General features: G+C 38.2%; 1 long non-coding RNA gene across 1 annotated transcript in view; it reads right to left on the bottom strand.

Moving 5' to 3' along the window:
• Positions 1-1605: 1605 nt before the first annotated feature.
• The window catches only part of LOC143271809 (uncharacterized), a 29988-nt gene continuing 18118 nt past the window's right edge, over positions 1606-13475 (bottom strand). The window contains exon 2 of the long non-coding RNA XR_013048985.1: positions 1606-2722. This is a non-coding gene — a long non-coding RNA (uncharacterized LOC143271809). The remainder of the gene's footprint in view (positions 2723-13475) is intronic.

Genomic DNA, 13475 nt, shown 5'->3' with positions numbered 1-13475 from the left:
CAAAAGTATGTTATTACTAGTGTGGATTAATTAAAACTACGGCAATTCAGGAATTGGATTTCCAGACTCTTCAAGTTTCTCGTACAATTTTATATATGGAAGTACAAAAACAAAATCTCCTTGTTAATGAATAATTAACCAAAACAATTGAGCTACTGAGCTAAGTGTGTGAGAGTTCTGGTGTTTTAGTTCAGATGGTGATGTGTGCAGAGAGGGCTGTAACATTTTCGCTGACTGTATAATACTCACTGACCTTTTTCACAACATGCTTCACATGAGAAGAGTACAGTCCTTAGAAATGTGGGCCACTGCTACTTCTCAAAAATCACCTCTTTTCTATTGGCAGATGGAAGGGCTTCGTGAGCTTCTTTAATGGAATAAGAAAGCCATGCTGCTTTTCTAAAGTCACAGCACAGAAGTGGAAGCCAGGCTTCAACCCCATTTTTCCACTCCAAAGATTTTTTCCAACCACCATGTTGCAATTATCTATGGAGGAAATAATCACGCTAATAATGTGTTGGTTAGTTGTGCCACAGAAGCAGGGAGCATGTCTTCTGGTTCAAAACAGAGATCTAACTGACCTCAGCAGCAGTCTCTTAGGAACTGTCATAGTCAGTGTTCTATTGCTGTGAAGAAACACCATGATGAACACAGTAAGTCTTACAAAGGAAAACATTTCATTGGGACTTGCTTATCGTTTTAGACATTTAATCCATTATTGGTATGGCGAGGAACATGGCAGGACACAGGCAGACATGGTGTTAGAGAGATAGCTGGGAGTTCCACATCCAGATCAGCAGGCAGAGAGAGACAATGGACCTGGCTTGAGCTTTGAAACCCCAAAACTCACCTCCAGTGACACACTTCCTCCAACAGTGCCATATCTTCCCCAACAAAACTCCACCTCCTATTCCCTGTCAAGTAGTACCATGACCAAGCACTCAAATATATGAGCCTATGGGTGTATTCCTATTTAGACAACCACAGGAACACAAAAACAAAGGACCATGATGGAGAGTGTGAGGCAGAAAGAGACAGATGAGATGATAAGAAAGTCATCAGTTCTGGTGGCACATGCCTGTTTGCTTGACACTCAGGAAGCTGAGGCTGAAAGATCATGAGTTTGAGGCCAGACTGGTCTATATAGCAAGACTACTAGAGCAGAAAAGGAAAGAAATGTCAAGAAAGACCACCAGCGTTGTGTTCCTTTTGTATGTGAACCTTGGGTGGTTATTATCTGTTGGCAATAACAAGGGCCCTGACAGGATGAAGTTAAATACAAAATAGTTCCTCATTGTAGGGAAACTTAAGATTTAGCTCCTGAAGGCAGAAATTACTGAGGCCCTACAACTTAGGAGATTCTCCCCTCTGCCTTTCCAGGGAAAAAGCCAAGCAGGACAATAAAATTATGGAAGCATATGTGATACCATGCACCCATGTAGTAAACCAGAGGTACTTCAGTTTTAAACATATACTTTTAAATTACTGAGGCCCTACAACTTAGGAGGTTCTCCACTTTGCCTTTCAAGGGAAAAAGCCAAGCAGGACAATAAAATTATAGAAGCATATGTGATACCATGCACACATGTAGTAAACCAGAGGTACTTCAGTTTTAAACATATACTTTTATATTTACTGTATATCAGTCACTCTGATAGGTACAGGGCATGACTCAAGAATCAGAGAAGTCTGAAAATTTTCAATAATCATAAAGGCAGAAACAGACATTCAAGCCCATGAATAATTCTATACAGATGTTGATAGATCAATGAGGCAATATCTTATGTGCCTAATGTAGTATCAGAGACCCTGGATATTATTTCATAATTCTTTTGCATGTGCTGAATTACACAGACTGTTATACAGTAACATGCAGTGTGTACATCTAGTCACAATGCTTAATTCATTTCTGTTTTGAAGTAGTTCCTAGTTGAGTGATCCAAGGATAGCCCATTGTTTTTAATACAGTGTTCACTTAAAGTAAAAATTAAAGAAGCAAGGACTCTTTAGGAAGCATAAACATAGTCAAAGAGATGAAGCAACATATTCTATTATTTCTTGAGTCCATCTGCACACAGCACTTACTAAATAATTTGAAGACTGTGCATACTTATGAAAAAAACTTTTATAAATTTGACTAATCTCTTGGTATGACCTGTGCCCTAAAAGTCTTCAGACAGACCAATGTGGAGTCTGTTTCAGCGATATCTACTACATTTTAAATAGCTGGAATTTATTGGGTTAAAAAGCCTCAAGCCATCTGGAATATTCATCTGTTCAGAATAACTCATTTCCAGGGAGTTCTGTATCGTCAAGGACTTACTGTATGTGTTTTCACATAATGTGAGCAGAAGTGTGACTATTTGTAACATTTAAACTCACAATTTCCATAAACGAAAGAAAGTTCAGTATGAGATTTCTCATGACTCAGTTTTTCTCTGCCTCCTGAACGTGCAGCTTGCCGGAGCTGGTGAATAGGCAACGCTGTAAATGCAGTAGGTGACAGTGAGGTGCTCAGCAGCGTCTGCAGAGGATGAAGCGTGCTCTTTCCCAGTCAGCTGGCTTTTCAAGATCTTTGCTAAAGGAGTGATGCAAAAACTCTCTGGGACTCTTTCATCAGTCATCAAACTTGTGGCTTTTAGAGAACGTTGGATTTGAGAAGCTTTTCATGAAGCACCTTGAAACAGCTTGCTATGGAAATGGAGAGAAGGAAGGCAGATGCCTGAAAAGACATTTTTTCTTTTAGTTAACATATCACAGGATGGGCTCTGTGCCCAAACTTGAGAATTCAGAACTCGTTGACATGAAAAGGAGCTCTCTTTCTTTCACAAAGCTGTTGGATTACTCCGGGGATTTGAATACCACCCCCCTCTCTGTCCCATAGATGCTTTCTACATTAAATCTGGGTAACTCTTTTCATGTTAAATGGTTATAGGTCTCTGGATTTTTCCAGAAAAGTTATATCTCTTGGGTTCCTAAGGAAATATACACAATGGTAATGGTCTTATCAGAGGAAAGGGGTGGAAGCCAGAGTCAGGGCTGTCTTTCGTCAAGGTAATATTTACAGCGAAGTAAATCAACATTTCAGCTCTGGAAATCCTAAATTTGTTGCCAGACAGTATCTGAAGGTTATTGTGGGCTTGTTGACTGAATACAGATCCCTTTAACTTTTCTAAGAGAACCTGGCTCCTGTGTTTGTTCCTGTTCATTCTTGTCGGATTCTAGGTTAAACCGGGCGACTCATAGGGGCATCCATCACTAAGAGTGGGGTGTCATTCTCACTGAAATGAACTTCTCTGCACTTTGTAGTTTAAATGTTATAATGGTATCTGAAAAAAAGTAAAATTTGTTCAAAATGTTCTTTTTCTGATATGAGGAAAAGTGTTATTTTTAATAATCAGTAAGTTGTTTCTAAGATCTTACATTTCTGGTGTATACAAGATTGTCCATGCATGTGTAGTAAACATTGATGGAATATCTCCTGTGTTTCCAGGCACTCTGCTAGATGCTGGAAGAACAGAGTGTTTATCTGGAGACTCCACAGCAAACTCAAAGAAAGCAAGAATGAAATAAAGAAGACTAGGAAGTAATGGGCAGGTGAAGTTAAAGGTTCCTGCTTTTTTGTTTGTTTGTCTTCATTTGGGTGCCTAAGGGGCCAGGCAAAGGCAAAGTGTGGAGGGGTTCCCAAAAGGAGATTTTCAGAGAACAGAAAGAGAACTGGAGTATTATCTGATAAAAACTAAAGGCTGGTACAGCACAAGGAGACTTCATCAAAGAGACCTCAGGACTGAATACCAATTTTTGCTCTCTATATTTTAAGCTTCTGGTATCCATGTGCCAGATTCTAAAACATTAAGAAAAAAATAACTTTTGTCTGGGAAGATGGCTCTAGTTAGTGAAGTGTCTGAGCTGAGCTCAAAACTCCAGCACCCATGTAACAAGTTGACTACCATGATGCATTTCTGTAATCCTAGCACCGAGGTAGAGATCAGAGGCAGGCACATCTGTAGAGCTTGCTCTCTGGCCAAGGCCAGTTGTGGTGGGTAGCTGTTCTAGTTATGACCTTGAAGCACTACCCTTTGTGAGGTAACAGGCTACTGTTACACCTGCCTTTGACCTTGAAGTACATGTCCCTGTGGTATGGTTGCTTGAGACCCTTACGAGCTGGAATATACATACATGGTGCCACACTGTACTTCTGCACCCTGCCTCAGAAAGTAAGGTGGAGACTTACTGAGGGAAGTTATTCACCTTGACCTCTGAATCCCACACACAGGTGCACTCACGTGTGTAGGTTTGCACGCATACAACACATACATGAATGCACACACATCCAAGGAGAGAAAGTTCCTAATATGGACTAGAAAGTGTTCCACTGAAAATAATAACAATACGTTTTCCACATGGTTACCATAGCCAGAAGAACATTCATGAGCTCACTTGGAAGAGTTTGAAGAAAACACACAAGAAAATAAATATGAATGACATTCTTTTTAAAAAAAGATAAAACTGTGCAGGTCTACACAGAGGATGACAAAATGTACTTGTTACTGAGAGGATGGCCTGTTCATCCTCACAAACTGTTGAAAGCCTGAAAGCCTTTAAGAGAGGAAATAAAATGGAAAAATATTCTAATTATAATCTCAATTTAAAAAAAACACCCTAAAATCACAGAGATTTGGGGCTGAAGAATGAGTCGGGCACCAAACTAAAGATCAGTTGCAGAAGTGCCTTGTTAATGATTCTTCCCATTGTCTCTCCGTTTTGACCGTGTCATCGGAGCAGTCCTCAAGATTTAAAGGATCGCCATGGCAAGACTGCAGAGAACGAGTGAGGTATGGAGGGAAAGGATGCTTGGCAGCTAGACTCGGAGAAGACAGAGTCATTAGAACATCCTGTGGAGATGCGGTACATAGACACAGGAAGAAGAATGAACTGTTTGGGTAAGAAACAGAAGGACACAGACACCTTGAAGGTATTTGGAGGATGGGGAGAAGAGGCAACATAAAGAGGGCTGTATGTTGCCTCAGAGTTTTGGGGTTGGCCATGGAGTGAGTATCAATGCCACTCAAAGAACAATCACTGTGGAAACAAGAAAAGATTTGCATTTGGAAGATGAGATTATAAGTATATCTGTATTTCAGATGCAGATGATTTTATAAATGTTGGTTTGAACTTTGGGTGGGAAACTGGAAACAAAAACATAGATTTTTCGTTTCTTTTCTCTTATGTTTTGCACAGTAATATTCCTCATAAAATCAATGTTGTTGGTTATATCATGTTTAGATACAAGCCCAAGTAAGAGGCAATGTCCATAGGCAGATAAGCAATAGAGAACTAGCTGTATATGGATGTGTTAATTTCCCTTCAACATAGTAGATTTAAATATGTAACAGATTTGAAAGCACATTGCTTAAAGAGAAGTTACTTTTAATGAGATTTAGGTGATTTGAACTAAAAATATTTATGTCCCATCTGATTTGACATAATATTACCATAGACTGAGACACATATATGCCTAAGAATTTGAGCACTGAGCTCTCTGTACAGACTATGTCTAGGATTAGAGTTTTAAGAAGTTAACTATAGTTGGCTGTCACATGAAATGTGGATCATAGAAGTGTGTTAGGTAAGAGCAACTTTGGGTCTCAGACCTCATTTTTTCTTGTTAGATGATCTTTTGAATGTATATTATTTCTACAATTTTCTTATCTCTAAAATGAAGGTGACATAATGATAATAAGAGAAAAATCATGAAATAAGTATGGTATCCTTTTATCAATATACAACCTCACTAATATGGAAATAAGGCTAAAGATTAAAATATGAATATGTAAAGACAATCAAAGCATCTTTACTAATGCAAAGTAAACTTCCTAAAGTCAAATAACTATGACTTATCATGTTGTTTTCATTATCTTAGAAACTGTAGACTCGAAGAAAAGTTTAAAATGTCCATTAAAATGTAAAAAGTTCCTTACTTAAGGTAATTTTTAAAATAATTTAAAAGCATAAGGTATTATAAATTCTGTAAATAGTTCTACTTAACAAAATGTCCTTACACTTACAAAGAAAATAAAGCAAGTAAAAGCAAACAACAAGTAGTTAAGAAATTTTGAAAGTGATTTTAAATTGAATAAAGTTTAAGCTTGAAAAGTTATTATACCAACACTACTAGATTAAAAACATTTAAAGACTGCATTAAAATATGTGAAAATAACATTCCAGTAAATGTACAGATTCAAAGAACACAAAGCTTGTAGTAGTTCTTAGCTGAGCATATTTCATAATACTGAACTTTGTAGTTTCTCAAAAAATATTCTTGTAGCAAAGAACTAGGAAGTGCAGTTCATCTGAGGCTGGCACAGAATTTCCCCACAGTGTAGAGCCTCTGGTGATTTCCTGCACTCTCCACTTCCCCTTCTGGCTATGGTGGGGTAGCCATCCATTTGTGGTCAGCCTTCTTGCCCCCAAGGAGCCAAATAGACGTTGGTTTAAATATAAAGTCATGAGCTCTGGAGAGTCAGGGTGACATGGTTGACACTATTTTCATCATACAGAATCAAAAGACAGTGACTTAGATTAAGTGGAAAGAATTCTGAGACAGAAATTACCAGAAATGGTTCAAGAGGAAATAATATTTCACAGAAAACAACAACCAAAGGAATTAAATTAGTAATCAAAACCTCCCCACACAGAAAAGCTCAGGAACACAGAGCTCTGCTGAAGAAGTTTCTCAAGTATTTTAAGAAGAATTAAGACCAGTTCTTCACAAACTAAAAAAGAGAACATAAGAGAATTTTGCCCACTTCTTGTGAGGCCACTTAGCCTGACATCAAACAATGGAGACATGTGCGTAAAGGGAAGTTGCAGATCATAACTTTACGTAACTAGACAAAATAAATATTCCAAGAGAATACTACTATTTGATACACTTGGGTATATAGAGGTATATAATGCCTAAGTGGGATTTCTCAATCAAGTGAGTAAATTAAATAAGAGGAACAGAAGCAAATCATATTGAAACAAAAGAAGGTTATCTTTATTTGAAAATGATGTGAACTTGTACAATGAAAATTATCAGAAATTTCTACTGCATTAGATACATTTGAACAAATCCCATAAGGTTTAGACATACATTTTTGTATATTAAAATCTATATACAAGCAAGGAACAAACTAAAAATGAAATTGAAGATGAAAAAGAGTAAAATACTGAGGAACAAATAGGTATGGCAGGGTACGTGAGATTTTACAAGTTACAGGTGAGAGATATTTGCCAGTCACATACTGATAAAAAAGTGGTATATACGCTACATGAAAAATTCTTACAAATCAAAAATAAACATAAAAACAAATAATCCTGCTAATTTCCCAAGGTATAGGAATGATTATTGCCCCCTAAAACTGCACTAGATGTTCAATATCTTGGAAAATGGAAGACCAAACCATAAATATATGTCATTCCTTATCTACTAGGACCTGGGCTATAATTAAATGAGAGTGTTTCCTGACTTCCTGGGAAGAAGAGAACAAACATCAATTGACTCCACCGAGGGCTTCAACAACAGACCAAAGAAATGATTCTACTCAACTCCAGTGTGGGAAACCAATGAGTTTATAAAAGAGCAGGAAAGAGGATCATTCCAGCATGGGTGACAACTCATGAAAGCTGTAGCCATGAATCTCCTTGCTCAACTTGTGATCAGATCCACTGAAGACAACCCATTCTATATTTCTATAAGGAAATATGATTTCCTTATAGAGGTGGCCTCATGAGGTTCCTAACTTTGGTAAACTTCTCAAGTCTTGTAAATTTCATGAACTTTCTGAGGCATGAAAACATCCAACTTGTTTCCAGGAGGGGTGTTTCTGTTTGGGGACAAAGCTACACAACAGACAGAAAATACATTTGGCTGAAGAGTAATCAGAACCTTCTTGAGAAAACAGGCCAGTATTTCCTTCAAACGCTAAGCAGAGGTTGCCAGTTCCTACTCAGCAGTCCCATTTTTATGTACATAGTCAAAAGACAAAAATGGCTGGGCAGTGGTGGCACACGCCTATCATCTCAGCATTCGAGAGGCAGAGGTAGGCAGATCTCTGAGTTTGAGGCAAGCTTGGTCTACAGAACAAGTTCCAGGACAGCCAAGGATACACAAAGAAACCCTGTCTTGAAAAACAAACATACATACAAACAAACAAACAAACAAACAAACAAACCAGAAAGAAAAAAAAAGAAAAAAATGTATGTATATGCGAAAACTTGGGCACATATATTCACAGCAACACTATACAGAATATCAAAACAAATTTTGTTCAATACAAAATTGACCTTGAGTTGATTAGTAAATCCACAAAATGTACTTTGCCCATATAATAGAATATTATTCAACTTCAGAAAGGAATGAGGTACTAATATACAGATACTCACTCTAAAAGCATTATATTATTTTTCTAAGTTTTGTGGTATATATAATATTTGACAGCTCTAAAAATATAATTTGTTTCTCATGCAGAATAAAATTAGTCACTAATTTGTAATATTTTCCCCTGAAGAGATTACTACCAACATCATAGTTTTAGACTTCACAAAAACTGAACCCACCTCACTTGGCAGTCAATATGAATTAAATGTTATAGCATAAGCGGAGAAAATCATGGTCCTTCTGGAAATTACTGTACAAGTAGTTTGCTCTCCTTTAGCCTTTCCTCTCATTTCCTTTTATCTGTGAACAGTATTTAGTAAGACAAGGGATGTCAAAAGACAAGCCCATCTTGAGTGAGTCAGAAGCTGAGATTGACTTATGCTGGTAGACAGTTCACTCATCTCCTTAAACATGATGGCACAACATATGAATGCCTAACTAACTGAATCACCCGCAAACTAGAACGTTTCTGTTCACTGAGCGATAAATAGCTGTTTCTTCTGTCACCTTTACCCAACATGGGAAGACTTGAAATATCCAGAGCACACAGAAAGGAGACTAATTCCAAGAAAACCGATTTTAATTTAGAACTTGTTTCAAGTACAAGTACAATTGACATCCAAAATAGCCTTGTCATTATAGATATTTTCAACACTATCTAAGATAACTCTCCCAATACATTTGTGTCTCAAAAGCTTTGAAGTTGCCATCTATTTCATAACCTTAATTAAGAGAGTACAGATGAAAATAGGAAGCCCACACCTTCCACGTCTGCTTTGCATGTGGGGACCAAAGCTATCCCAGGAAGGATGGAGGAATTGTGTTGTCATGTTTCCGGTTGCTATGCCAAGCAGCTTGGCAAGAGACTACTTAAAGGAAGAAGGCTTTGTTTTGGCTGACTGCTTGAGAGCTCAAAATGGAGAAGGCATGGCTAGAGGAGCAGATGTCAGTTAGCCACTGGAAGGAAGGCAGGACTTAAAACCTCAAAGTCCACCCTCTGTGACCTACTTCCTACAGTGAGACTCTGCCTAATAATGTTCCACAAAATTTCCGAACAGTGCCACCAGCTGAAGGCCAAGTACTCAAACAAGCCTGTGGGGCATTTCATCTTCACACGGCCACAGGGCTCAACATACAATCCCTTATGAACATTTCTATATTATTCTTGATTTTTTTGTCCATCATATGTACTCAAGATATATACTGAAGTGATGCTTGTAAAGGCAGAAAAATAACTTTCCTTTTTATATTATTCAGTGCTTAAGGTTTTCACATCAGTGAGAAATCTTTAAAATATACAGTTTCCCAGAAGTGAGTTCAGTGCCGCTAAGAACGTGTGAGAAGCAAGTCCAGGGCTCAGAACATAAAGCAATGATGCTTACAAAGGTGGTATTTCATCCAGGAGGTAAGGATTGACTGACAAATCTTCTGATGCTGAAGGTAGTGAGGGATTCCTACCATTAGCTCAAGCTGAGAAGCTACAAAGCCCCAAAGAATCCTCTGAACTCGTCTCCCTAAGTATTCAAGCCTCTATTGAAAATCATCAACTTTCCTAACTAAAAGGTTATGGTGAGTGGGGTGAGGGAGGCAGAACATCAGACCTAGTGCTGTGATGATATTCCTACAGGGAAGATCGTACTCAGCCTGCATGCTTTTCCTTGTACGAGAATGTTCAAAGGGAAGAAGTGAGCAGTTTAGAAGCAGGGACCTGAATGTGTAAGATGCTACACAATCTATTTGCTCTTAGGCTGTACTATTTATTACACACCTGTGTATCTGGTCTGTTCTCCAATGCATCTTCCCTGCCTCTCCTGAGTGGCTATGTTTGGAACCGCAGTCAAAATCAAAATGATGTGTAAAGATAGACACTGAGATGCAGCATTGTACTAACAGGAGACAGAACTGCACTTTACTCATGGGCAGCATAAGAAAGGGCATGGGACAAACATGTGCTTGACATTTTTCTTTTGCACAGTAACAGCACAACTCAGGTGCACAGGTGTCTGGAAGTCATTCGGTACTTTACTGAAAGCTTTGCAGCAAAAGTGCAGGATTTGAAATACTTGTACAGACAGGAAGGAAATGCTCTTGATTTCTCATTGCACAGCAAACACTTCCACCTTCCCTATGGCATCCTTATCCAAAATCACCTCCATTGCTGTTGCAGAAGATATGATGCTGTCACAAGTTTCTTCCTGTGCGCAGAGATGTCCAGGGACCACAAAAATTAAGGTGGCGGCTGTGGGTTTTGTGAAGGGCTTTTGTCTTCTGCCTAACCACAGTGACCTCATTCCCCCTATTTAGAAAATGATTCAGCTGAACTTAGACTTGCAACTATTTTGAAATTTATGTATCACATCATACAACATGTGTTTTAATCAAATGAAGCAAAACTGTGTAGGGTGATTAGCCTGGGATTTTCATTCTTTGCATTTCTTTTGCTTTGGATACCAAACTCCTCCTCTCTACATTCTGAAGATCCTGTTGGGTTCTCCAGTTTGAGGATTTACTTCATTCCTGTTTATTTTTGTTTGTTTGCATGAAAGTCAACACTACCAAGTGACAATATCCAAAAATCACATTCAGAGATTTATTATACCAAGGGTTTTAACTAGGAGATCCAATGATGCCAACTGAAAATAATCTGTCATTTGGAGTTGATTTGCTTTGTTTTATTAGGAGAAAAGTTAAATTGAGCCAAATCTGGAATTATACAAGAAGCCATTTCATGAAGGGGTTGGCAGAGAAGATTGAGAAAGCAGAAAGTTAGAAAAGTATGATAATATACAAAATATTAGAAATCATTAAAAGAATATATAGTAATATCTATTGGCAGCTCTTAAATCCTTTTTCTCATTCTGGGTGAGTAGGAAGGATTTGGTTTGAAATCATTATGCAGAATTTCATAAAGTCATGAATGAATTTTTGGATAATAGTAGATAAGAGTAAAAAAAAAAAGAAGAATTTGAGGATAATATGTGGCAATGGGTTTTGGTGATTTTCTCCAAGACAATTCTCTCCTACACAGAAAGATTGATTTAAATCCAGAAACAGTATGCCAATTTATGATACAAAGTGACATCTATTTTAGGGCCAGATTGTGCCCCATAAACAGACACAATTATTATGTGGCAATTGCAAACACAAAGTTCCAGAAACAGAAGAATACAAAGTCATGATCTGGGAGCCTGATCCTGATCAAGAACCAAAGAGGACTGTGTAACACTTGCCTAACAAGTAGCTCCCTTTGCAGGGTGATTCTGCACCCACACAGGTAGCTGTTTCTGAGCAAGCTTACAATGGTGAGAATACTAGAGTCAATGAGTCTTTTATTAGATTTCTCACTAAAATCTGAGGAAGACAATAATCTTCCCATGCGTATTTTTCTTGAGCATCCTCTACCCAACACCAATGAGTTGGTACAAACTCCTGTGCTACCCAGGCCTCCTGATGGTTCTCATACATTTGTTAATTCACACAGAAACAAATACTACAGCCTGCTATCACTCCCTTTCTTTGCAGTGAACAGTACATTTTGCTCACTGTGGGGGGGGAAAGGCAGGAGGCAGTCTATTGTATTGTAACAGTTATCTCTGAATGAATAGAAGGAATTGCTTCCAAATGCAATCACAGAATTACTATAGATTAGTGTACTCTGTGAGTGTTAGTGCTGAGGTAAAATTGTTTCCTCTATTGCATGACCATGATCTTGAAAGTTTTCATTTTATTCCAATAATGGAGATGCTTGATCACACACTGAGTCAGGTAAATCAGCAGTCCTGAGCAGGCCATAACTAATGCCACGGCCAAAGACGGCATTAACTACAGTCTGATAAATACAATCTGACACAAGCTCATTTGATATGGTGACAGCAGGAATATGGACTTCTATTCAGAAATACAATACATAATAACAACAAATGTTCTTGTTTAGCATTGCAAGAGATAAGCCTAGGTACTATTCTTTGCAGTCTCTGTAGTGTTTCATTACTGAGGACTCTAACATCATGTGGATGAAAGAAGCAGAGACGTGAGCTAAAGGGAATATGCATTTTGCAGATCTGTGAGAGCCAAGGGGTAGCAGAGCTGTAGTATCAATTACAATGACAAACATGTGGCTGCTTACAAATTTTTAACTTGAAACATGAAAAGAGATTGTGATTCATCACGGCAGAACATATGAATAGCCTACAGCTTGGGTTTTGAAGTCAGTGACCTACTTTTGTCTCATTGGTTCCTATGGAAATTAAGGAGCACCTTGCTTGGAATGTTTATGCGTTTGAGATCAGTTCAAGCACTATGTAGAAAGTTGAACTGAGATGACAGTCTCATGCTTTGGAAGTGCAGACTGGGAAAGAATATTCTTATGTTAAGTTTAACCTAAGTAAAAACTAGATCTTTCTACCCTCATGAGTTTGTAGTGAGCATGAGAGAATCAACAGATAATAGACATGAAACATGCCTATGAAAGAAATGGCCTGCACAATCAGGATTTTAAAAAATAATGGAATTAATAAAGTTCCAGGTAAACAAATAATAAAAAATTGTTAAGGAACACACTCCTATGATTATTAACCCCATCCCCTTAGGCTTGCCAGCCAATGACTAGCAAACTACTGGGTAAGTTATAGTAGCTTAAGGATTGAACTGCATCTGATGAGCTGACAGGGAACAGGTTGTTGCACGAATCCTAATTGGTCTTAATAAAAATCTGGAGCCAGATATCAGGGCAATAGTTGAAAGATCAGAGAAGTATAACTAGCCACTTCTTAACTCACCAACTCCACAGCCTACAAGAGCCTGAAAAGACCTGAATTCTTGTCTCCTCCCACCTTATATTCCTTTCTCTGCCCAGCCATATCACTTCCTGTCTCAACCTTCCTAGTGTTGGGATTAAAGGTGGGTGATCCCAAGTGCTGGGATTAAGGTGTGTGCCACAACTGCCTGGCTCTGTTGCTCTTTTAAACTAGGTTGATCTCTTGTAGCTGAGCATGGCCTTGAACTCACAGAGATCCAGACAGATCTCTGCCTCTGCCTCCTGAGTGCTAGG

This window comes from Peromyscus maniculatus, chromosome 2 (genome assembly GCF_049852395.1).
Source record: "Peromyscus maniculatus bairdii isolate BWxNUB_F1_BW_parent chromosome 2, HU_Pman_BW_mat_3.1, whole genome shotgun sequence".
Taxonomy (NCBI): domain Eukaryota; kingdom Metazoa; phylum Chordata; class Mammalia; order Rodentia; family Cricetidae; genus Peromyscus; species Peromyscus maniculatus.
Note: the sequence above shows the minus strand (reverse complement) of the source record. Positions and strands in the feature narration are given on the sequence as shown.